This window comes from Myxine glutinosa, unplaced genomic scaffold (assembly GCF_964187855.1).
Source record: "Myxine glutinosa unplaced genomic scaffold, kmMyxGlut1.1 SCAFFOLD_3159, whole genome shotgun sequence".
Taxonomy (NCBI): domain Eukaryota; kingdom Metazoa; phylum Chordata; class Myxini; order Myxiniformes; family Myxinidae; genus Myxine; species Myxine glutinosa.
In genome coordinates this window covers 1-24,632 of record NW_027619252.1, presented here as the reverse complement: position 1 = coordinate 24,632, position 24,632 = coordinate 1, and the positions used below count along the sequence as shown (strand labels likewise).

General features: G+C 47.7%; 1 protein-coding gene across 2 annotated transcripts in view; it reads left to right on the top strand.

Moving 5' to 3' along the window:
• LOC144888243 (uncharacterized) overlaps positions 1-22,537 on the top strand; it is a 45,447-nt gene extending 22,910 nt beyond the window's left edge. Inside the window, exons 3-4 of one of the 2 annotated variants that reach the window (XR_013621710.1) lie at positions 22,120-22,231; positions 22,433-22,537. The gene's annotated coding sequence lies outside the window, so the exon portion shown is untranslated. Of the gene's footprint in view, positions 1-22,119; positions 22,232-22,340; positions 22,407-22,432 lie in introns of those variants that run through there. The other variant, XR_013621709.1, reaches the window with a different exon arrangement.
• The last annotated feature ends 2,095 nt before the right edge of the window (positions 22,538-24,632 follow it).

Sequence of the window (24,632 nt, the reverse complement as noted above, 5' to 3'; positions counted from 1 at the left end):
GTGTAAATCATGACAACACAGCAACTCAGGTGCAGTCATTATCCTCAGCTAAAATAAGAGCCTGTTCCTCAGTAACGACACTCGGCGAGCCGAGCCAAGCTAGTATATATATACTAGTGGGGTCACCCGTGGGAATCCCACGGGCATGGACGTGTGTGACATTTCGACATATTGAGTTGGATGCTGCACCTGTTTCACAATAACACACACACACACACACACACACACACACCTCGTTTTTTCATTTCTGTATCTCACAATTCGGTCTCTCTCTTATTAACACACACACACACACACACACACACACACACACACACACACACACACACACACACACACACACACACACACACACACACACACGTACACCGACACACATATACACATACACATACACACACATATATATACACACATACACATACACACACACACACATGCACGCACACGTACACACACATGTACACCGACACATGCATATACACATACACACATATACACATACACATATGGATACACACACATACACATATACACACACAGACACATACACATATACACATACACACACACAGACACACACACACACATGCATACACATACACACACACATGCATACACATATACATACATACACACACACGTACACACACATGTACACCCACACACATATATATATGTCAAGTAGTAGATTTGTTATTGCCTAAAGTTCAGTTATAGACGTTGGGTGCTAATGTGTTATGATTTATATGATGTCTAAAAATGCTATTTCATAAAGTAAATAAAGGGTTTTTGCTTCGTTTTAGTTTTGGATGAGGAAAGGCTTAAAATGAGGTCATGCTGAACAAAATTGTATACGTGTGCTTTTTTCGAGGCTGGTCGTAAAACCACGCCCACATGCGCTTGTTTTAGCGTAATGCTAGTAGAATGACATGATCGTTAACCATATATATTTTGTTTTAATCTCAGCAACGCATGACTCTGTATAAACATGCTTTGGATTACTCATGTACACAAACCCATAAAATATATGGGTTTGTTTGGCTAAGCATACACTCTCCTCATTGTGAGTTACATTTCTGTTTTCTCGGAGCCCAGAGAAACATTTGGTCCAAATGATAAGGACGGGCTGACTCCCCCGAATGATAACGGTGGGAGGAACCTCTCCCAGTGTTGTTTGTTCCCTCGGAGATTTCCTGATAAAACGTGTCCCTATATAAATGGACTGGGAATCAATGTGTTTTCAGGAAGGCTTGACGTGGCATGAGACTGGCTCTTGCTATAGATGTCTTGGCCTCCTCCGGATCTGTATAAGTTGGTTCTTTAATAAAGCTGCGCCATTCCAGGCTATTGTGGACTTCTTTTGCAACGAAGAGCTGATTCTTCACAGATGGTACCAGGAGTGGGGTGTCAACAGACGCGGAGGACGGGAAACGGAGCCCGATGGACAGGAGGAAGGCTGACCTGAGGCCGGCGCCGGCACGCTGATTTGATTAAAGGTGGGAGTTGTTTTATATTAGAGGGCTATTATTCCAAATTCGTACCTTCCTCCTTCGAGCGGGTTCAGTCTCCTTGTCTTCCCCGCTGTCTGCACTCGAACAGAAATTGTAAGTAGAGGCTCATTTAGGCCTCAGAATGGCGTAGCTTTGTTAAAGCCAGGATAAACAAGTAAGGATAAACCAGTAAGGACTTAACAGTAAGCTTAAAGTTACAGTTAGCACCAGGAGGGGAAAATGAGGTCGGACAGCCATATAGGTTGAAACCAGGTGGCCAAGATTTTTCCAGGAAGGAACAGCCCAGAGACAAGATGGGGTATGCCATTGCATGCCAGGGAACGAAGGGCTGTGGCTAACTTAGGTAGAACTTAAGAGGGCCATAGGAACATGGCCAGTAAAAGGATTTGCGCAGGATATCGGTGAAGATATCGGTGAAGATAACGTTCGGTAAGGGTAACGTTATAACTTAACAAGGGAGAGGGGAAAATGAGGTCGGACAGCCATATAGGTTGAAACCGGGTGGCCAAGATTTTTCCAGGAAGGAACAGCCCAGAGACAAGATGGGGTATGCCATTGCATGCCAGGGAACGAAGGGCTGTGGCTAAACTTAGACGGCCAAAGGGACATGGCCAGGAAGGGTGAAATGCGTAGGTACCAGGTAGGTTTGACAAGAAGGTAGTGACAACTACGAGGTCAAGCCAGGAAGCTCTAGACTAAGTTCTAGACAAGAGGTCCAGATAAAGCAGGCCAGGATCTGGTGGACAAGAGAAAATAAATAAGCTCACAGGAAATGGGCCAGGTGGCCACAGGGTGAGAAGGACAGGTTAGGTTTTGAAATATTGAAAATTGAAGCAGGAGCTGCATTGTAGGAATTTGAAGCTTCAGAGCCAAAGGAAGCAAGTTCAGGAAGCAAAGTTCAGGACAAAACAATTAAGGAGGTAGTTAAACAAGTAAAACAGCGAGTGATGCCGCTGGACCAGATACCAGACCAAGACCCCCCACCCCCCCCCAAGACCTGAGCTCAGTCCCGGGGCTCTAGGCAACAAACCCCCCACCCCCCCCCAAGACCTGAGCTCAGCCCCGGGGCTCTAGGCAACACCCCAACACCCCACCCTGCCTTCCCTTTTTTTCACCTCAACCCACCCCCCGTCCAAACCCGTCCCAAAAAATCCTTTTCCTTGAATGAGAGACGTAACATGAATGAGGAACGAATGTATATTGGGATGTTAATTGACGTGTGTGTCTGGCCAATGTGTTTGTCTGTGTGTCATGTGCAAAGCAGAGGGTTTCGGTGTGAAGCTTTGTAAGTGATCTGCTCGACTTGGGGGAAATTCAGGCCGGGAATGTCCATTTTAACGTCTATCCGAGAGAACAGGCGAGGTCCTGAACTGAGTCCGGATTTTCATCTGTTTGGGAGTTGTTTGGGAAGCGAATTGATATAAATCGGGTCAGGAAAGCACCCGGAGTGCCCTTGTCGATCTACTGTTGATATGAAGCGGTTTCTTGGAGATGGTTGCAGAATTCGAATCAATATGTGTGTTTTACTTGAATTGAAGAGTTCATTCAATGGCAGATATTGTGGATTGTATGTGTGGGATGTATCGCTGAGGCAGCTCACCTTTGAAATTGGTGTCATATAGTGCATTTTGGGGTCGGGTGCGATGAGGTTGCTCAGAGTGCCGGCGATAACTCGCCCACTCTCAGAGGAAGTGTGTGCCCAAATGCATTGTGGGTCATTTCGACTTTGCTGGATGTCGGACGTTCACATGTCAGTATCTTGTCAGAATCTTCTTCTTCATGTCATGTCCTTCATCCTTCATCTTCTTGTCAGAATTAGACATGAGTCATGAGCCATGTCGGAATAGTGGCCGGCTGCGACATATATGCCAGGCAATGTCACAGGACGAATACGTTATTTAAGATGGATTTATAAGATGGATAGATGGATGGATTTATTTAAGATGGCTAAAATAAACGATTTCAAGACAGAGTAATTAATTTCCGGAGTCAAGTTCCAACAGGAAGTCTTGTTCATACAGTAAGGTACAGTGCGGAGTGGCGGCTGGAAGATGCATCGATGCATTTGTGTTGATCGATGCGGACACAGATTTAGTATGCTGGTAAGGTTGTTATTAAAACACATATGGGTCTGAGGGCAGATAATGTGGGACAAGCTGCCTCACGGGCGCTGCAGGGAGAGTATTTGGAAATTCAATAATTTGAGCAGAAATGTCACGTTTTCAACAGAACGCTGATCCGAGGAAGGAGGACGGTCGAGGTTTCAACTGTCGGTATGTGGTGTGGCTTGTGCCAAGGTGTGGACGCGAGGAGGTGCGTTGATGAAGCGTTGTGCGAACGAGGAAGGATGTGCGATGGGCATTGTGAAGCACGCCTCGTACGGAAGGTCCTTGGACGAAGTGTGACGGTTGTTGGATTCGTAGAAGTTAGCATTATGCTATGTAGAGCCACATTAATGGTCATTTGTCCATTGTCGCCGGACTTGCATTACTTGTGGGATAATAAAGCGCTGGTTACCCCAATTTGAAGTTTGACCTTTCGAAGTTTATTTGACCTTTGTTCGAGATATGTAAGGGTAAGAGGTCAGAGGCAATTCACTAACCTTGGAAGAACGACAGGCGGAGTCAGTCTACAGGGTGTTGCTTTAACGACAGGATATATAGGACTTAAATCTGGAGAATATCGGGACATTATATTGTGGGTAAAACCAAAATCATGTACATAATTAGTGGACAGAGAATATCGAGTTTTTTGTTGTTGTGGAAGCGTCAGTCAGGTACAGTACGCTTGGAATTTAATTTAACCGGGTCGAGTACAGTGACGTGTTCGATCGAGCTGTGGGGATTTGAGATGGATTTGAGTCACGTTAAACCGGGGGTTTTGGTCCAGCCTGCAAGGAGTCCAGGGGCTTGTTTTAGGGCTGGGTCGCCAAAAATGGGATGCTGTGCCCATCTGGATGTAAAATTATCCATCAAGGACGGGGAATAATGTGCAGTGTGATTGGGTAAGAGGTAAAGGCCATAAAACACCAACCCCATGAGGAACGAAATAAATGGAGAGATGTTGGGATCACATGATGGTTGGGATTGAAGAACAACCTACTGGGATTTCAAACCTGTGTTTGGGTTTGGGGCAACTGGGTGATGGGCAATAGTGTATGAGTGAGTAATTATGATCTGTTTAAGTGTAAGAGGCGGTGGAGAAGAAAGGGGTGATGAAAAGTTATTTGTTTTAGTGTGAAGTAGGTTGGTTGCTTATTTGTCACAGTAAGATGAGAGTTGTGTTTTTAAGCTTGGTCTTTGAATGAATTGTTGCTTGGAATGTGTTGATTGGAAAAGTGATTTCTGATCGCTGATCCGATCTGGTTTTGAATTGTTTGATTTAATTTTGAATTGATTGGAGGTAATAAGGATTTGTGTTGATTTCCTGATTTGAGTTCATCTGGAAACGAAGACAGATGGGATTAATGTGTATATCAGGAACAATTTGGAAAAGAAATATGGATATATGACATTACTAAAATATAACCAAGCAATTGAGAGTTCTTGGGTTAATGGGATATAAATAAATGCATCTACAAGTTGATGGTTTATAAAAATTTAGTTCTGGATGATACTTAAACGATGAACAATGTTGGCAATATACAAAGAATGTGACTTGTTTCTGGGGGGAAAACATGTGGTTTAAAAATGGTTGGCTAAGTTTTAAAGATGGAGATGTTTCGCAGAACTCTTATGATTATTTATATGAGTGGTGGACTATTCCATGGCGAAGCATTTTTCAGTTTTTATGATTAAGGTTTAAGGTCTTTATGATCTGTTTAGTGTATTTTTCAAAGGAGAGGGTTTTGGTCAATGATGATGCCAAGATTCCGGATGTGGATACTGGGAAACCATCGATGTTGGGGGGAATGAAGATTGGTGCGATGGCCGGGATGGCCTGATCTGAAGCTAGAATTTTATTTCAGTTAGGCAGTTTGTCAGGATAGAGTGGGTGGTGGTGGAGCACGATTTGGTGGAGATGAAAAAGCTGGATGTCATCGGTGAAGCAGTGGAATTGGAGACCATGGTGCATTGGCTATGGTGCATGACGGATTAAGTGACCAAGGGGGGATAGGTACAGGACGAAGAGGAGGGGGCCAAGAACTGAACCTTGGGGGACACCTTAAGGGGGAGTGAATTGTGGTGATTAAGCTGTTGTAGATGCTGTCAATTTTGCTTTGGATGAATGGTCCAGGAAGGAAGGAGGGTGCAGGTGGCACCAGGTGTGAGTGCACAGGTGTGCACCAACAGGTGTGTGGAGCAAGGTGGTGGTATCCAGGGAGCTGAGGAGTTTGTTCACGTTGTAAAGTTTGTTTATTTAGTTTGTTTATTGTAGAGAAGAGTGCTTTTGGGATTCCGGAGCCAGAGTGGATAATTTGAGGGTAGTAGGTGGAGTAGAGGACATCTTTGCAGTGCTGTAGGTGGTCCTTGTAGGCTTGGGGGTGAACTAATTTGGGTTTAATAGGCACAAGCTGGTCTAAACAGGGTGAGGAGGATGGTGTGATTGATGATGTCAAAGGAGGCGTCGAGGTGAGGAGGATGAAAATGTTGAGGTTGCCGGCATCAGAGGAGAGAAAAGGTCGCTGGTGATTTTGAGGAGAGCAGTTTCAGTACTGTGGCTGGAGCAGAATCCGGATTGGGATGTTTCATACAGGTTATTGGCAGAGTGGTGATGTTTGAGTTGAGTGGCCACAGCACGTTCCAAAATTTTTGACAGAAAGGGTAGATTGGAGATGGGTCTGAAGTTATTTAGGGTGTCAGGGTTTAGTCCAGGGTTTTTCCAGAATGGGGGTGAAGTTTCACGAGTTTTTGGGGAAATCGGTATGTGAAGCTGGATTAAGTTGGAACTGCTTGATGAGCCATGGAGATGGATTGGGTTTTGTTGTTGGTTGTCTGGGAGTTCGGTTGTTGCATTGCCAAAGGTTTCTGTGTGGTGGACACACTCGTTGGCTGTTGTCTTGTGTGACGTGGATGGAGATGTATGTGGCTGCGTGTGGCTGCCTGGAGGGGAAGGCGGCTACAGTGGTTGATATTGGTTGTGGGTTGTCCGGGGTGCTTCGATTTGCATAAGGGGTGAAGATTGGGATATTACATTATTTTGAGTAAGTATTGGCATGAGTAATTACAGAAGTAATTATGAGTTATTATGAGTAATTAGTGGTATGAGTATTAGTTATGAGTTCCAGGTGTTGAGCTAGTTATGCTAGTTATCCAGCTAGTTATGAGTAAGTGATTATTTTAGTAAACTTACATGTTTCGCTGTGTTGTTGATCTGGGGACAAGCTAGTTTGATGGGTACCCTGGGGTCTTCAGCATGTCTATGTGTTTGTCTGGCTGTTACACTAGACTCTGGGATGTGTTTTCATGAGACGAATTTCAGAATTGATGACAATTCAGTGAGTATGGTGGACAACGTGAAGTGGCTGGTGTGAAGGAAGGGGTTGGGAAAGATGGACCCCCTTCACGAATACCCAGTAGGGTAGCTTAATTTCAGACATAACAGTGAGAATCTATTTTGAGCGAATCACAGTGGGTGAGGAAAACATTGTGTGTGACCAGACACCAGAACTGACCAGAATTGAAATTGGAAGTAGACCAGGTTATTTCTATTATTTGTTTATTCGTGAAAATAAATAAATAATAGGGGGAGGTTAATGGAGGTTAATGGTGGTTTGTTTGTGTTAATGGAGGTTAATGGTGGTTTGTTTGTGTTAATTCTAGTTGAAACTCTCGCTGAAGTAATTTTCGTTTATTTTTATTTTTTGATTCGATTTGAGAGTTGAGATGATTGATTTTTTATTAATTTTATAATTTTATTTTTATTGATGTTGGAAACAGGTAATGGGATGCTGAGAGAAGGATTGAATTTAATTTGAATTGGACTGGATTAAATGGGATTGAATTTAAAAAAATTGAATATTGGATAAAATTGGATCCACTTGAAAAAAGTGGATTAGGAAATTGGAGACCTGTAGACCAGGCGCTCCCAGGAGACTTGTGGACCAGGTGTTCCACCAGAGGAAAAAGACCAGGTGTTCGTGGAGCACTTCACCTGCAAGAACGCCTTGGAACCAAGGTGGAAGGGACCAGTCCAGGTGTTGCTGACTACACCAACGGCAGTCTTTTGCGAGGGCAAGACTTCGTGGATCCACGCCACGCACTGTAAGTTGGCCATACAAGCACCAAACACTACACCACAGATGCGAAAACGAAACCCGACACCTCACCGTAACATGGGGACAAAGAGTATCACTACCATGTTTCGAACAGAAAGCCCTGCACACAAATTGGGTGAACATAAATTGGCTAGCACTGTCGGCAGGGCCTGGACGCGTTGGCATGATACTACAAAAGCAACGAGAGTTCCGGGAAGACGGGCAAGCTAGCATTAAGACCTTGGCCCAACCAGGATACCAATGGGGAACCCCTGATTTTAAGCTACAAACACGCACGCGCCTAGAGAAAGGCATGACTATGCAGGTCCGGTGCAGCGTCTGGACCCCTGGCGCGGCCGGTGGCGAAAAGAACTACATACGATGCAACGAATACATACTCACGCCACACCCCCAGAATAAGGCCCCAAAGAGGGGGGAAAACACATATTGGAAAGTGGCCAGGGAGGTGGCAACAATTCAAAATAGGACACACCGCTGGTCGTGCATGCGCTTTCCCCAAGCAGGCACCACAGGAATACACATGATAGTGCTACCTCTGTCCCTCAATGACCTCTGCTCACAACCTATCGATCCCCCATGTTTAGTCACCACGCTGGAAAGAGAAGGGGTTGACAACGGCAAGAGTTGCAATCGACAATTTAATTATCGCCCGTCAATGATTGCCCATGTGGCCGAGAGGCCTGCCCCCGTCTGGGTCAAACCACAGAAAGGGAGGGTCTGCCTCCAGGGTTCCGGCCACTTGCGTATGGGAGAATCAGAATGCGCCTACACTCTCCCCGGGAAGCTGGGACAAGGGAGCTCGGGGATTACATTACGAATAGTACTGCAAGATAAACGCAACCACAACATAACGGCTATAACATTCTCTAGGGGGGTTAGTAGGATTAATGGGGTGGTAAAGGGACTCCAGTGCTTATCCACCCACCTGGTCCCACCCCATGGGACAATGTTTATATGCGGCGACAAGGCTTACCCCTATTTACCAAATAATTGGGGGGGCACATGTTATCTGGGTTCAGTTCTTCCTGACGTTGAGATACTGGATGAGCGAGACCCAAAGTCCTTGGACAGGCGTTATAAGAGGTCAGTCATGAACGAAGATGGAACCACTAAACTACACGGGAGTCTATGGGAAAAGGTGTTTGGTTTCTTCTTCCCAGGAGCGGGCACAGTCATGGATAGTTTCCGGATAGATAAATTGGCTTTGGCCCTAGAAAAGGTGGCAAACGACACCGCTACGGCTCATGACATACTATTGGATCGATCGGATCGCGCGCGAAAATTCTTATACATTTAGCTGGCTCACTGACTGGTTCCAGGGATGGACGGGCACCATAGTGAAGTGGTTATTGACCGCACTGGCTGTGATAATCGGGGTAGTAATTTGGGGGGCACTAATGAAATCTCTAGTCCTCCTCTATATGAGAAAGTATTTTACAGGATGGAAAGTGAAGAAGCCGCCGACAACAACTATGGCTCTGACCACAGAGGCCGTCGACCTGAACGGGTCCTTCAACAAGGCAGTTGCGACCAGCGCTCCAGAAAATTGTATTGAATTTTGTGACGACTGTGATACTTGTGTGGATCCCATGTGGGAACTGGCTGCTGCCTGTAACGGTGTATGTGATGACTGTGATACTTGTGCTATAAACCCCTTGCGTGTACTGGCTAACGCTGCTTATGTATTACAAGCTGACAGCTGCACGCCCCCTTCCGACCCAACTATGGATCTGATTGCGACACTGGGTCTGGCGGTTGAGGGACCCGACGCGGATGTCCTCGACCCGCAAGCCGACCAGGCGCCCATGGGAGACTTTGACATAAAGGAAGTCCCTCTCTTTTCTTCAAATGTTTCGGATCTCTTTGATCCAAATGTTTCGGATCTCTTTGATCCACATGTTGCGGATCTCTTTGCTTCAAGTGATTCGGATTCGGATTTTTACGCTCTGTACCCTGACCAGGAAATTGAGACACAAGATACTGACGACATTTTGTATTCCCCAGAACAGCAACACGTGAGGGACCTCATGGGCATGACCGTTGATTAACTTCGAAGATCTGCAAGGACTGCGTCTGCAAAGGGTGGGGGGAGCCAGTTCCGCAGGGGAAGTGATGCACCCTCTGGCGGAGCAGAACCTCATCTGGACCAGACGTCTTCGTTGTGGATCCGAAACGTTAATGAACTTTCATGTTTTGAGCCCTCAGGCTCCGAGCACGCACCACACGACACGTTCGCCAAATGCACGGGCGAGGCGCTTTGGGCGCACAATATGCCCTTGGGAGATACCCGCATTACACAATTATTTTTTCAATACCCGCATTACACAATTATTTTTCAATAAAGCCCGATGTGGCACGTTGTCTCTTAAGATACTTTGTCTCGACGAGACAAGAGGAAGGAATGTCAAGTAGTAGATTTGTTATTGCCTAAAGTTCAGTTATAGACGTTGGGTGCTAATGTGTTATGATTTATATGATGTCTAAAAATGCTATTTCATAAAGTAAATAAAGGGTTTTTGCTTCGTTTTAGTTTTGGATGAGGAAAGGCTTAAAATGAGGTCATGCTGAACAAAATTGTATACGTGTGCTTTTTTCGAGGCTGGTCGTAAAACCACGCCCACATGCGCTTGTTTTAGCGTAATGCTAGTAGAATGACATGATCGTTAACCATATATATTTTGTTTTAATCTCAGCAACGCATGACTCTGTATAAACATGCTTTGGATTACTCATGTACACAAACCCATAAAATATATGGGTTTGTTTGGCTAAGCATACACTCTCCTCATTGTGAGTTACATTTCTGTTTTCTCGGAGCCCAGAGAAACATTTGGTCCAAATGATAAGGACGGGCTGACTCCCCCGAATGATAACGGTGGGAGGAACCTCTCCCAGTGTTGTTTGTTCCCTCGGAGATTTCCTGATAAAACGTGTCCCTATATAAATGGACTGGGAATCAATGTGTTTTCAGGAAGGCTTGACGTGGCATGAGACTGGCTCTTGCTATAGATGTCTTGGCCTCCTCCGGATCTGTATAAGTTGGTTCTTTAATAAAGCTGCGCCATTCCAGGCTATTGTGGACTTCTTTTGCAAACGAAGAGCTGATTCTTCACATATATATATATATATATATATATATATATATATATATACACACATACAGACACACACATATATACACATAGACACATATATACACACACATACACATGTGTACACACACATGTACACCGACACACATGCACACACATACACATATACACATACACACATGTACACCCCCACACACACATACACACACACACACACACACACACACACGCGCACACGCACACACACACACGTCCCACATGTATATATCCCACATCCCACATGTATATACATGTTTAAAGTGTACGTGCCCTTCCCCCTTCCCCCGGCCGGCAACGCTGAGTACTTCTGCTAGTAACTAATGAAATAAAAACGAAGAAATATCTCTGGGTAATTTCCTGAAACTCGGTGAAATTCGCTGAAATTCGCTGAAATTCGCTCGGTGTATCGGTGAAATATTTTATTTGGGCGGTGTAGAATTGCTTCGAACGAAATATCTCTTAGCAATTTCCCGTCTGTGTTTCATGTCCATGCACACGTGAAATGGAGTTTGTTTTTGCACACGTGAAATGAACATGTGAACCTTTACTTCCGGATAATAATGTTGAATGAAATAAAAACGAAGAAATATAGTGGGGTCACCCGTGGGACATTTCGACATATTGAGTTAGATGCTGCACATTCAAAATGGTTACTGGCAATTCATCAGATCCAGAAATGGTGCAATGAACACAATTTATTTCTTTCACATAATATGTGGCCCCTCACTCCTCTCCACCTGACACTCTCCTCTCTCCACCTGACACTCTCCTCTCTCCACCTGACACTCTCCTCTCTCCACCTGACACTCTCCTCTCTCCACCTAGCACTCCTCTCCTCTCCAATCCCTCACATTCCTCTCCTCTCCAATCCCTCACCTCTCCAATCCCTCACACACCTCTCCTCTCCAAACCCTCACTCTCCTCTCCAATCGCTCCTCACTCGCCTCTCCAATCGCTCCTCACTCGCCTCTCCAATCGCTCCTCACTCGCCTCTCCAATCGCTCCTCACTCGCCTCTCCAATCGCTCCTCACTCGCCTCTCCCATCGCTCCTCACTCGCCTCTCCCATCGCTCCTCACTCGCCTCTCCCATCGCTCCTCACTCGCCTCTCCAATCGGCTTTCCCCGTCTCGTTTCTCTCGTTTTTCTCCCGTCTCGTTCTTTTTCTTGCTCCAAATCGGCCCGTCTCGCCCGTCGGCCCGTCTCGCCCGTCGGAATCGGAAATCGGGCCGTCTTGCTTTCTTGCTTGCGCGTAAATAAATTGTGTTCATTACACCATTTCTGGATCTGATGACTTGCCAGTAACCATTTTGTAAAAATGAATGTGCAGCATCTAACTCAATATGTCGAAATGTCACACACATCCATGCCCGTGGGATTCCCACGGGTGACCCCGCAAGTTTGCATTGACGTTCGTCGACGCACTCGTTCGCCCGTCTCATTCGCTTTCTTGCTACATCCTGTTCAAGTGTGCATTCTTCATCGATCGGCTCATTCATTTTGGAAATAGAAGTTTCCACGCAGCGCATGAATTGTCACTATCCTCAAGAGGAAGTGTCTCGTAATCATCAAATGATAAATGGCAAGTAAATTATATTGTGGAAAATTAAAGATTTCAAATAAACCTATTTAAAGTGTATGCGCACATAACTAATAAAAAAAACGAAGAAATATCTCTCGGTAATTTCCTGAAACATATTTTACTTCCGGCTAATGTTGAATGAAATAAAAACGAAGAAATATATGTCGGCATCATTGTTGACGTTTTTGTGACGACTGTCATCAAACGAAAAAGTAATATATCTTATAGTGTAGCAGCATAGCAAACCTGTTGTGCATTTTGTGATACAAGCACCAAATTTGGTACACTAGTAGACTATCATATTGTTGCAGATATGGGACTTGGCCTCAATATCCGCTTGTAAATACTCCCCTATTTCCCCAATACTCCCCAACTATCCCCAATCCCCCATTCCCTAGTCCCATTGCCTGTAAATAACACTCTGTAGAACCGACCTACCCCTTTTTCCCCCATTAAATGTCGTGCCCAGGTTCACCGCATCTCACGTAGACAACTATAGGACATCTTGCTAGTTATTCTTAGTCTATGTCAGTTAAGGACTCGTTTCCATTAATTCTGACTCTTCGTTGCACGAAATTGTGATCGTATGGCACCAGTAGTGAGTTTAGGACCTCCCCTTACCTCCTCCCATCTTCCCCATGAAACAACAACAACAACTACAACAACTACAACAACAACTACAACAACAACAACTACAACTACAACTACAACAACAGTGGAGATGGGGGCGGCGCGGCGCGGGGGAGTGTGCGTCCTCACACCGGCTCGGTTAGCCGCCATGACCATGCGCTCCGACGGGGTTACCACGAAGGGGCTCCCTGTCAGCCCCTCGTCAAGGGCGGAGCCGGTAACCCCCCCGCACGCACCCAATGAGAAGCAACGGGCCGATTCCATCTGGGGCGGAGCTAACGAGCTGAGGGCGTGTCACTCCCCGCCGGATATACGCAGCCACTTACCGGACGTGACGTGAGATGCGCCCCCGACTGAAGAAGACAAGTCACGACCTTCGAGCGCTGAGTGAGGCCTCCCGCATCTCTGGACCGGAGCGGGTCGATTCTGTCCTTGAGCCAAGAGTGCACCTTGAGCCATCGACTACCCGCTTTCCTTGCCATCAATCCCCGTGTGAGTCAGTTTTGTCCCGTTTATCTGTCGTCTGTCGGGGCTAATATAAGAGTGTGTCTAAGTGCCTGTCTTTCTATGCTGTCCCTCTCATTCCTGTAATCTGACCTTCCGCAATATTATAACCTCTTCCGGAGGTCTTGAGAACTGAACCCTTGGTGTCGTGTCATTTTAATCCCAGCCGTTGTGTCCTTTTCCATCATTGATTTAGCATAGCGCGACTTAGTCAACGTTCGAGTATAATCGGGTAAACGTGCAGGCGCGGTCATACCAAACCGCTCGGTAGACCAACATCCACAACCGCGTCTGTAACAATTGGTGTCAGGAGTGTCGGATTCGAACCTGGGACTAAATTTATTAGGCCCAAATTTTGGAACACCAATTGTACCACTAGGGTAACAATTGGTGTTGGGAGGTAGAATTCGATCCGGAGCGCGTTTCCCGCGCTCGAAATTATAACGACGAAATTTGATTTGTTTTACGGAAATAAAAACCCGAATTTTGAAAGTCGCGCTATGGCGGATCAAGACAGCTGGGGTCCGGTAGGGGAGAGTGAGGCAGGGTCGGTCCAGGACCAAATTGAGGGACGCGAGGAGTGCGAAGCAGCGAGGGTAGCAGACGCACAAAATAGCGTCGTTGCGCCCGACGTTGCGGGGGCGCAAAATGGCGCCTCGCTGGTCACCGCGCCCGCGACCGTGGCAGCGCCCCTGGTGGATTCGAACCTTTTCCTCCTGCAAATGAGGGCCCTTATGGAACAAATGGGTGAGCAATTGGGAGACCAAATTAGAGGTTTGAAAAGCAGTATGGGACAAATGGGGAACCGGATGGAGGCTCAGAATGAGCAATTGGGGGTAATGGGGAACCGGATGGATGCTCAGGGTGAGCGATTGGAGGGCAAAATAGGGGTAATGAGGGACGAAGCGAGGGGTACCGGAGAGGGGTTAGACAATAATTTTAAGGAGTTAGACAAGAAATTTGGGAAGTTAGACAATAATTTTGAGGGGTTAGACAACGGGATAAAAGAGGTGAGAAATGGGTTAATAGGGTTAGAAAACAGTATGGAAGGCAAATTGAGGAACATGAGGGACCAAGCGGAAAGGGAAGTTAAACAAATGGAGCAGCAGATAGAGGGGGTCAGAATGGGGGTAGAAACTAAACTGGATGCTCACAGGGAGGAAATGGAGCAGATGAGGGTGGCATCTGGGCAGGAGATGCAAGTGATGGGAGAGGAGATCAGAAGAGGAGTGAGTGAGGAGGTCGGAGGAGTGCGCGAGGAGGTGAGGCACTGTAAGGAGCACATGGAGAAGGAGGTGAGAAAGGGGACTGTAAAGTTACAAGGGGGCATAGAGGACCTGACGCAGGAGGTGGAACAGCTGACGGAGGGACAAAAAGGACTAACGGAGCAGGTTCAAAGGAACACTGCGGTATTAGGAGGTTTAAAAGCGACACAAAACGACATAAAAAACGACTTAATAGCGACAAAGAGGGAATGTCAGATGGTACGTGAGGGACTGACAGCGAGGTTGGACGAGGTGGTAGAGGTAATGGAGACGAAGGACCGGCAGGTGAGGACGCACCTGGAAACGGTCAAGGTAGCCTTAGAGGACGAGCTTGAGGAGACGTACCGGGGAATAAAAGAGGTGAAGCAGAAATTAGAAGAAGTGGAAGAAGGGGTGAGCGAAATTAAGAAGCGACGGAGAGAGGATAAGAAGGAGATAAAAGAGGAGATAAAAGAATTGGTCCAAAGTCTGTGTTTGGATCGTGATGATGTGCTCATTAACCGGATGAGGGATTCGCAGGTGATGGAGGAGAAGCGAAAAGGAAGAGGACCCGGTGTAAGTGGTGACCAATATGGTCGTGCGTATGATGCGCCAGGGGATTTAAGAAGCTTGGGGGTCGAGATAGACCCGGGTGTTCGTGAGAGGCCGTTGGTGAAGTGTGCGACAGGTCTGGTGTGCGAAAAAGGAGGTGTGCGAGAAAGTCCGACTCTGGGGTGTGTGAGGAAAAAGTGCGTGCCAAGGAGTGAGTGTGCTGGCGAGAATGAGTCGGTCGTAGCGCGTGTGCGAGGGAGCACATGGAAGCGCGGTGTGGTGAGTGTTACAGAGGGTGTAACGGGAGAGTGTGCGCGAGAAAGGTGTGTGACGGACAGGTGCATGAGGAAAGAGTGCGCTGTCAAGAGTAAGGGTGAGTGCGCTGTCAAGAATGGAGGTGAGAGTAGTGAGAGTGACAAGGAGAGTGAGTTGGTTGTGACAGGTGAGCGAGGATGTACACCTGGGATGGAAGGATGCACATCTGGAATGGTAGAGCGTGAGTGGGAATGCACGCTGGAATTGGTAGTGAGGCACGTGGTTGGGTGTGCGAATGAGAGCACACCTGTGATTGTCACAGAGGAGGGGGCGCGAAGAGGTGTGTTGGTGAGGTGTGCGACCAACGAATGTGTGCCAAAGTGTTCGGTGGTCAGGTGTGTGACCAAGGCTGTGAGTGGAATGGGTGTACCGAGGTGTGTAAGGAAAGGTACGAGGAGCATGGAAACGGCTGGATGTGTGAGCAAGGAACGGGCCGCGGGGTGTAAGCGTCCAGGTGAAGCATCGACGTTAGACGGGGTAGAGTTTAGGTCGACTTTTAGCCGAATCGGGCCCTCGGTGCGTGCTGGGCCTCGCTTTGAACGGCCGCGTCCGTGCTCCACTAGGCGGAGCGGGCAGCCCGATAGAAAGGGTCGTCATGGCGACCACTTTTTGTTGAGGCATTCCGGCAGGTCGAGATCGGGACATTGGATGGCTCCACGCCGAGATGGTGCGTGGGATCTCGGCCCGGGTAAGCCCCCGTCCCTGCCCCGAATGCCGGACGCATCCAGCCGCTGGCGCAGAACAACCCGCATTCATGGCTTGGCTTTACGAAGCCGGGCTTTGGACAGGAATTGGCGCATCGAGAGGCATTAGTGAGTAGACTGGGTGATGAGGTTAGTGTTTTGGACCCAAAATTAGAGAAAAACAAAATTTGATGATTGGCAAGGGATTGGCAGTAGTGATTGGCAGATGATGGGTAGTGATTGGCAAATTTTTAATTTGTTGAAATTTGATGTGCGAAATTGGTAGTGAGCGATGGGCCCGGTGGGTAAGGCTGGCATCCCTGCCACCCTTCCCATAGGTGGGGGCAAATGCGCAATAGCTTATGGGGTTGATGGCAGTGAAAACTAGCCCGGGTGGGTTAGGTTATATTGTAGGGATCTAGCGAAGATGACATTAGGTGACGTTAAGTTTAGTTAGTGACTGATACCTGTAGTGGGGACGCAGGTAGATTAGTGTGGATGATAATGACGTGGGAGCGCAATAGTTTAAAGGGACGACTGGGAAGCGCAAGTTTCAGAGGGGAGTAGTTAGGTGAGATGATGCTGTGTGAGAATTGAACAGGTGTGATTGCACAGGTGTGCAACTGGACAGGTGTGTGGAGCAGTGTGTGAGTAGTGAGTGTTGTGGATCAGCGCGAATGCGCTTGGGGAGAGAAGGGTGCAGGTGGCACCAGGTGTGAGAGCACAGGTGTGCAAGTAAAGGTGTGTGGAGAGAGTTGGAGTAATTGGTACGGAGTGGTGTGCATGGTGCGAAGGTGTGGATGGGGGAAGAGTGGACCCCTTTCACGAGTACCCGGGGCGGGTAGTGTAAGTGTTAGGTAGAGGGTATAGGTAAATTGTGGTTGGATATTGGCATCTGTGGTGCGGGTGACAGAATGGTATTTGGATGGGTGCATTAGTGTTGTGGAAATGGCTGGGCGTGTAGCCTGTTAGTGTGTGTAGTTGGTTGGGCACTCCACCACTGTGAGGATGTCGGCCAGGTGAGGCCGCAGGTGGGCTCTGGGAGCCGATAGTTGTGAGTGGGTGCCTGAGGATCCCGGGTGTGGATCGGGCAGCCCAGTGCCAGAGAGGGCACCGAGTGGGGAGAGCGCCAGAGGGCCTTCCCCAGGTAGTTAGGTTAGGGTAAGGAGCAGGTAAGCTCGGAGGCAACTGCAGTGGTGGAGGTGTGCAGGTGGGTAGACCCACTGGGAGAGGTACACGCCACAGCCCAGAAATTGTGCGAGGGCACCGGGAGATGAATCGGGGGAGTGAGACCCCAAATTGAAAAGCACCACAGTTTGGCCAATGGGAATTGGTTTTTAGAACCCATAGTGTAAGAGGGCCAATGGTTTGGCCGGAGAAAGACCCCGGGTAGTGTAAAGTTGTTAAAGTCATTTAGGAAATAGTTAGGATTGATGAACCTGTCGCACCATACGCAGCCACTTACCTGTGGTGATGATGATGACTCCACACCTGTGTTTTCTTTGTTCTGTGTGCAGGAAATGAGAATTGCTGTGTGGATTGGTGAGACGCATCACGACGTGGATGAGACATTGGGGTGATTCCATCTCTCCCTCCCTAGGAGGGACTGATGATGAATTGGTAATGGCAAATTTTGATGAGTTGAAAATGGCAAATTTGATTGGTTAGGAGGGAGAGAAGACGAATTTGGTATATGGGAGGAACGGGGAAGACAGTAGGGACGTTTGTTGATTTGTAAAGTAGATGTTTATGGGTAGTGTTGTGTTTTGTGGATACAGTAAGGGGTAAGGGAGGGGCCATGTAGGTTACCTGGTGGGGGGGGGGGGGGGCGTACGGTAGGAACGTACCTGTCTCACCTGGTTCCCATGTGCCCCCAGTGTGCATTACCTTACATTGCGTGCACTTTTGCGCCCTTACCACCTTACTCACTTGTCTGCTTCTTTTGTCTCCCACCTCTGAGGATCTGGCTTTGGGGTAGAGAGAGAGGAGAGAGAGGTGCTGGCTACGCAGTTGTGGGCCTGCACTTTCGCTGCTTGCTGCCTGGATCGATACACCATATGGACCGCAATGTTGGTGGCCACCCACAATGGACCGCAGTTCTTTTGCGGCCAAGCACCACCCGTGGATGGACCTATGGGTCAACGTGGCACCTATGCCATACAAGGTGAACCACTTATAGTTGGCCCCCTGACGGCCACAATACAGAAATGGACGCGGTTGGCGCCTTTCTTTATTTTTTTGAAAGAGGCAAGAACACCAAGTGCACCACACGAAGGCAAGACCAGCGGCAGAACATCGGCCGGCTGCGACACCACCGGTGATTTATAAACACTTTATTGGTGCACCGGATGGTGCTGACTGTGTTATGGGGTGGTGCTTTTGATGCTTGGAAGGGGTGCTCTGCACATTATTAAAGGCCATAAGGCCACAGAGCACTCGTGGGTTGGTGTATCGATGCTGGCATGCGTGCTCTCTCTATGCATAACATCTGCATGTGTTCCTCCAAAAACAGGTCCTGGATCGTAGTGTAAATATCAGCGTAGTCTTGTGTAAATAATGCTCCCTACCGGCTGTATGTTTAGTTTGCGAATTCTTTCCGGATTCGGTTATCCTGTGGGTGTGTTTCTGTGAGGAGAAGGGTGCAACGTCGCAGGGGGACATATTTACTCATTTGTGAATATCTGTAAAACTGTCGCACTCAGGGTAGAGTTAATAGTAGAGGGAACTACATCTGAGTGCCACACTAAAATAGGTAAAAATTTATCGGGTCGGGACGCCCCGAGGGTAGAGAAGGGTGCAATGTTGCGGATATGGGACTTGGCCTCAATATCCGCTTGTAAATACTCCCCTATTTCCCCAATACTCCCCAACTATCCCCAATCCCCCATTCCCTAGTCCCATTGCCTGTAAATAACACTCTGTAGAACCGACCTTCCCCTTTTTCCCCCATTAAATGTCGTGCCCAGGTTCACCGCATCTCACGTAGACAACTATGGGACATCTTGCTAGTTATTCTTAGTCTATGTCAGTTAAGGACTCGTTTCCATTAATTCTGACTCTTCGTTGCACCAGAATGTGATCGTATGGCACCAGTAGTGAGTTTAGGACCTCCCCTTACCTCCTCCCATCTTCCCCATGAAACAACAACAACAACTACAACAACTACAACAACAACAACAACAACAACTACAACAACAACAACAACAACTACAACAACAACTACAACTACAACAACAGAGGAGATGGGGGCGGCGCGGCGCGGGGGAGTGTGCGTCCTCACACCGGCTCGGTTAGCCGCCATGACCATGCGCTCCGACGGGGTTACCACGAAGGGGCTCCCTGTCAGCCCCTCGTCAAGGGCAGAGCCGGTAACCCCCCCGCACGCACCCAATGAGAAGCAACGGGCCGATTCCATCTGGGGCGGAGCTAACGAGCCGAGGGCGTGTCACTCCCCGCCGGATATACGCAGCCACTTACCGGACGTGACGTGAGATGCGCCCCCGACTGAAGAAGACAAGTCACGACCTTCGAGCGCTGAGTGAGGCCTCCCGCATCTCTGGACCGGAGCGGGTCGATTCTGTCCTTGAGCCAAGAGTGCACCTTGAGCCATCGACTACCCGCTTTCCTTGCCATCAATCCCCGTGTGAGTCAGTTTTGTCCCGTTTATCTGTCGTCTGTCGGGGCTAATATAAGAGTGTGTCTAAGTGCCTGTCTTTCTATGCTGTCCCTCTCATTCCTGTAATCTGACCTTCCGCAATATTATAACCTCCTCCGGAGGTCTTGAGAACTGAACCCTTGGTGTCGTGTCATTTTAATCCCAGCCGTTGTGTCCTTTTCCATCATTGATTTAGCATAGCGCGACTTAGTCAACGTTCGAGTATAATCGGGTAAACGTGCAGGCGCGGTCATACCAAACCGCTCGGTAGACCAACATCCACAACCGCGTCTGTAACAATATTATGAAAAGATCTGGATATTGGGCCATCTCAGATTCAGAGATTTGATTTTTGCAAGATTTCGATTCGATTGGGATCGAAGAGAACACCTTCTTCGTCTTCTGTACAGTGAAGTTGCCAGCCCTGAATTCTCTGGCTACATCTGGGTGCTTCATTGGGAGTGCAACCGTGTCCCTCAGGTGAACAGGGACACACCTGGCATAGTGTGTGTGGTCTAAGGCATGGAACCATGGGACCAGTTCCGTCAGGGCATCAAGGTACGTCGTGAATGAAGCCTGCCGCAGAGAACGCACGTAGACCAGTACCAACATCTCTAGTTCCAGCACAGTTGCCCAGTACTGAAAGTTGGGAATGTCTTCTCCTCTCTGGTGACACCAGTCTTCGAACTCAGGCAGGTCTTCTGCATCATCAGCATATGTCATACAGTGGCGTTCATACGCACGGTGTTGCAGGATGTGCAGTGCCGCTGCAGTGATTTGATGAGCTCTTCTTGTGCGGGTGACGTGGGCAGCTCGTAGGAAGGAGTCGGCCGTCCCTGGCGTTGCAATCTCAGCTTGCAAAATCTGCAAATCTTGCAAAAATCAAATCTCTGAATCTGAGATGGCCCAATATCCAGATCTTTTCATAATATGATAGTCTACTAGTGTGCCAAATTTGGTGCTTGTATCACAAAATGCACAATTCTTTTGAATATTTGGGCTAAGCCGCCCCACTAAAACGATATCTATAGGTGTGCAAAGTGTCAAGTTAATCCATCCTTCGATGCCTGAGCCTTAGGCGAACAAACTTTTCAAGTCCTTGCATTATAGTATGATTTTCCTTGGTGGCCATATTGGATTTTGGACGTCATCTCGAAAATAAGTGACATATGAAATGTACCTTTCCCTGAATCAGTTTCACTGACCTCAAAAACCCCTGATTTGATACCTCATTTGTCTATCTGTGACTTCTACAGCCAGAGATATATGATATTTCAGTTTTGCTGGTGGCATTTTGAATTTTGGCCAACATCTTGGAAAATCTGAAACGGTCAGGATGGCTCCTCGGCTAAAATCAATTGATAGGTCCAAACGAAGCTCCATACCAAATTTGGGACTTTTGTCCGGCTTGTAACATTACGCCTAAAAATTGTTGCTAAGCCACCTGACTATCACATGCAGTGTTATTTGTAAAAGTTTGGTCCATAAGCACGAAAATAAAAATGGTAGTTTTGTAAAGTCGTTCCCCCAGAAATTATTGCTAAGCTGCCTAACTAGATCAATCACATGGGGGTTAAATGCATGTTCCAAGTGAACTCCAATCGGTGGAGGCGTCGTGGTGCACCGGGCTAAGGCGGGCCACGATGACGTATCAACGATGCGTACTCGAGAGCTGTAAACGGCAAAGGTTCGAATCCTCGACCCTGGGCCCCCGCAGGTGTTGCGCCGCGGAAAATGAGCCTCACGCTAAAGACGTCCGGGCGGACGCCCCGGGCACCCGGGCCTCCACCCTTTTGAATCCAAACCAATTAATCAATAATTAATCACTGAAAAGCGAATTTATGCATTTGAAATCGTCCACCGTTCCTTGTCGTGACGTCACATTCAACGGCCATAAAATGAAATGTTGTTGTTTTTTTGAAGGATATTTAAATAATCTCGTTGACCCTTAAGGACTTATATATATATATATATATATATATATATATATATATATATATAAAACCCTTCGGTTTATAATTATATATAAAATCGATGGACCATCCACAGGGTAAAGGAAAGAATAAAAGAAAAAAATATCACTTCCCGTTCCAGATCCAGGAAGTTGACCCCAAGAGGAAGAAGAAGAAGAAGAACCACCCTTCGGCTAGTCACTCGTCACTCGTCACGTCAGTCGTCAGTCGTAGTCCTCGGGCACACTGAAACTGTAAGTGTCATGTGCGGCTGTCATACGGGTTGAAGGCACGAACAGTGCACCAAAATCGAGCGTCATTATATATCATAAATTAATAATGCACTATATCCTGCCTCCAAAGGTGCGGGCGACAGTCCCTGACCGAGCTTTGTTGGTTTATTGGTTTATTCCCAAAGATGGATGTTCCATTCACCGTCAGGAGCATTCCCAAAGATGGATGTTCAATTCATGGTGAGGAGCATTCCCAAAGATGGATGTTCCATTCACGGTGAGGAGCATTCCCAAAATTAGTCACGTGAAAAAGTAAGTACCCGTGTACAAGTAAGTACACGTGAAAAAGCTCCGTCTCCCTGTGCCGCCCCGTCTCCCTGTCCCGCTCCGTCTCCCTGTCCCGCTCCGGCTCCCTGTCCCGCTCCGTCTCCCTGTCCCGCTCAGTCTCCCTGTCCCGCTCAGTCTCCCTGTCCCGCTCAGTCTCTCTGTCCCGCTCAGTCTCCCTGTCCCGCTCAGTCTCCCTGTCCCGCTCAGTCTCCCTGTCCCGCTCAGTCTCCCTGTCCCGCTCAGTCTCCCTGTCTGCGGGCGACAGCTCAGTCTCTCTGTATGGAGTGGGAGGGAGAGAGCAGTGGGATTGGTAGAATATGGAGTGGGAGGGAGAGAGCAGTGGGATTGGTAGAATATGGAGTGGGAGGGAGAGAGCAGTGGGATTGGTCGAGTGAAGTATGGAGTGGAAGGGAGAGAGCAGTGGGATTGGTAGAATATGGAGTGGGAGGGAGAGAGCAGTGGGATTGGTCGAATATGGAGCGGGAGGGAGAGAGCAGTGGGATTGGTCGAATATGGAGCGGGAGGGAGAGAGCAGTGGGATTGGTCGAGTGTGGAGTGGAATGGAGAGAGCAGTGGGATTGGTCGAATATGGAGTGGGAGGGAGAGAGCAGTGGGATTGGTCGAGTGACGTATGGAGTGGAAGGGAGAGAGCAGTGGGATTGATCGAATATGGAGTGGGAGGGAGAGAGCAGTGGGATTGGTCGAGTAAAGTATGGAGTGGAAGGGAGAGAGCAGTGGGATTGGTAGAATATGGAGTGGGAGGGAGAGAGCAGTGGGATTGGTCGAGTGAAGTATGGAGTGGAAGGGAGAGAGCAGTGGGATTGGTCGAATATGGAGTGGGAGGGAGAGAGCAGTGGGATTGGTCGAGTGAAATATGGAGTGGAAGGGAGAGAGCAGTGGGATTGGTAGAATATGGAGTGGGAGGGAGAGAGCAGTTGGATTGGTAGAATATGGAGTGGGAGGGAGAGAGCAGTGGGATTGGTCGAGTGAAGTATGGAGTGGGAGGGAGAGAGCAGTGGGATTGGTAGAATATGGAGTGGGAGGGAGAGAGCAGTGGGATTGGTAGAATATGGAGTGGGAGGGAGAGAGCAGTGGGATTGGTAGAATATGGAGTGGGAGGGAGAGAGCAGTGGGATTGGTAGAATATGGAGTGGGAGGGAGAGAGCAGTGGGATTGGTAGAATATGGAGTGGGAGGGAGAGAGCAGTGGGATTGGTAGAATATGGAGTGGGAGGGAGAGAGCAGTGGGATTGGTCGAGTGAAGTATGGAGTGGAAGGGAGAGAGCAGTGGGATTGGTAGAATATGGAGTGGGAGGGAGAGAGCAGTTGGATTGGTAGAATATGGAGTGGTCTTTTGGTATAATCCTGGGTTAAATGTGCATCCACCTTTTGGTATAATCCTGGGGTAAATGTGCATCCACCTTTTGGTATAATCCTGGGTTAAACGTGCATCCACCTTTTGGTATAATCCTGGGTTAAATGTGCATCCACCTTTTGGTATAATCCTGGGGTAAATGTGCATCCATCTTTTGGTATAATCCTGGGTTAAATGTGCATCCATCTTTTGGTATAATCCTGGGTTAAATGTGTATCCACATTTTGGTATAATCCTGGGTTAAATGTGCACCACCTTTTGGTATAATCCTGGGGTAAATGTGCATCCATCTTTTGGTATAATCCTGGGTTAAATGTGTATCCACATTTTGGTATAATCCTGGGATAAATGTGCATCCACCTATTGGTATAATCCTGGGGTAAATGTGCATCCACCTTTTGGTATAATCCTGGGGTAAATGTGCATCCACCTTTTGGTATAATCCTGGTTTAAATGCGCATCCTCCTTTTGGTATAATCCTGGGTTAAATGTGCATCCACCTTTTGGTATAATCCTGGGTTAAATGTGCATCCACCTTTTGGTATAATCCTGGGGTAAATGTGCATCCATCTTTTGGTATAATCCTGGGTTAAATGTGCATCCACATTTTGGTCCAAACCTGGGTTAAATGTGCATCCACATTTTGGTATAATCCTGGGTTAAATGTGCATCCACCTTTTGGTATAATCCTGGGGTAAATGTGCATCCACCTTTTGGTATA